General features: G+C 39.8%; 1 pseudogene across 1 annotated transcript; it reads left to right on the top strand.

Moving 5' to 3' along the window:
* Window positions 1–944: 944 nt before the first annotated feature.
* LOC308501726 (nucleosome assembly protein 1-like 1) lies at window positions 945–1,780 on the top strand (annotated as a pseudogene). Its single transcript has one exon. The product of its transcript is annotated as a nucleosome assembly protein 1-like 1 (transcript).
* Window positions 1,781–2,121: the final 341 nt, after the last annotated feature.

The raw sequence follows: 2,121 nt of genomic DNA, 5'->3' as shown, positions 1-2,121 counted from the left end.
ATTCATAATGAATAGTCCTCCTGATACCAAAAAACGTTGGCAATATCATTGCAGCAAGTTCATGAACTTTATTATCTGACCTCATATTTTCTTCTGATTTTAAGGGAGATTAAAATCAAACACTTTTCATGGGCCACTAAAAATACAGTGACCTATAGGCACTATGCCTACTATGCCAAACAAATAAGTTGGTCCTAGAATCACCTGAGAACTTGGAAATGCAAATTCTTGAGCCCTACACTGGGCTTAACCAGAAACTCAGCAACGTGTGTTTAGACAAGCCCTTCAGGCGATGCTGAACCACATCCAAGTCTTCCAACGACTGGCACAGAGAATTCCAAGCTAGATGAGTAGAACCTTACTCTGTAGATGCTCACAGCTCTCCTGATGAACTTCACGTTTTACTCACAGGATAGGCACATGATGTCCACTGTTTCAGGTCTGTTTTTAGAGGTCAGGGCGAGTAGTCATTCTTTTGACTATTTGTCACATTTGGCTTTATCGCATAGAAGATGTTTAAAGTCTTGAGAAACAACATCATGCAATGGATCCAACCACTCTGATTTTAAGTTGTTATATACCAGCGAATTTACCTTGAGAGAGAAAAAGTTACATACACTTGAATTACAGTCTACACACATCTATATAAAATGATATGTGTGTTTTAAAAATCACTGCAAAGTCACACAATTAAAACCACAGGCCTTATGAAGTTAGGGCACATCAATTGATGCATTTAAAAGAGAGAGAGAGAGAGAGAAAGAGAGAGAGAGAGAGAGAGAGAGAGAGAGAGAGAGAGAGCGCAACACCACTTTTTTAGTGCCATCTGCTCGCTGTGTCACCTCCTGGTCCTCCCACCTTCCCTGCGTCACTGCCTGCGCCATTTGGCTGCCTGGCTCTTGGTCCCCGTGTAGCCACCCCACCTGTTTTGGCATTCTTACAACATGACATACGTTGACAACTTGCCTAAGGTGATTAAAACATGAGTGAATGCTTTCAAAATTCTTAGTAAAATGTGCACAGATAGAAGCCAAGTTCCATGAGGAAGTTCATGATCTTGAAAGAAGTACGCTGTTCTCTATCAGCCTTTATTTGAGAAGTGATTTGAGATCATTAATGCAATTTATGAACCTACAGAAGAAGAATGTCAATGGAAACCAGATGAGGAAGATGAAATTTCAGAGCTGCTGAAAGAAAAGGCCAAGACTGAAGATGAGAAAAAGGAGGAAGAAAAGGAAGACCCCAACGGAATTCCTGAATTTTGGTTGACTGCTTTTAAGAATGTTGACTTGTTCAGTAACACAGTTCAGGAACATGACAAACCTATTCTGAAGCGCTTGAAAGATATTACAGTGAAGTTATCAGATGCTGGCCAGCCTATGAGTTTTGTCTTAGAAGTTCACTTTGAACCCAATAAATATTTCACAAATGAAGTGTTGACAAAGACATGTAGAATGAGGTCAGAACCAGATGATTCTGATCCCTATTCTTTTGATGGACCAGAAATTATGGGTTGTACAGGGTGCCCGATAGATTGGAAAACAGGGAAGAATGCGACTTTGAAAATTATTGAAAAGAAGCAGAAACACAAGGGACGTGGGACGGTCCGTACTGTGACTAAAACAGTTGCCAATGACTCTTTAATATTTTTTCCCCCTCTGAAGTTCCTGAGAGTGGACATCTGGGTGACGATGCTGAAGCCATTTTTGTTACCGACTTTGAAACTGGTATCATCCCAAGATCAATGTTATACTTTACTGGAGAAGCTATTGAAGATTGATGATGATGATGATGATGGAGAAGACTATAACCCAAAGAAAAATTAAAACCCAGCAGAGTGCAAGCAGCAGGAAAGCTGCTGGCCGACCTCCTGCTTCCCTGGAAAGGATGAATTGTCATCTTTTGCCAAGCCTATTTCAAATTTCTTGTTGTTTGTTTTTGTTATTGCAGCCTACAATGAAAATGCCAACTATAATTTTAGTTCTAACCAAAGAGAGAGAGAGAGAGAGAAAAATCTAATAAAAACAGCAACCCAGTTTTCTCCATCTTAAATGGTTAATAAATGCAAATGCTCTGAGTATTATGGCATTTTATCTTGAGAGGAACTTAAAGGTCTCTTGT

Source organism: Rhinolophus hipposideros (genome assembly GCF_964194185.1).
Source record: "Rhinolophus hipposideros genome assembly, chromosome: 9".
Lineage (NCBI taxonomy): Eukaryota > Metazoa > Chordata > Mammalia > Chiroptera > Rhinolophidae > Rhinolophus > Rhinolophus hipposideros.
The sequence above is the reverse complement of the archived record's forward strand: the minus strand, read 5'-3'. Positions and strand labels throughout refer to the sequence as shown.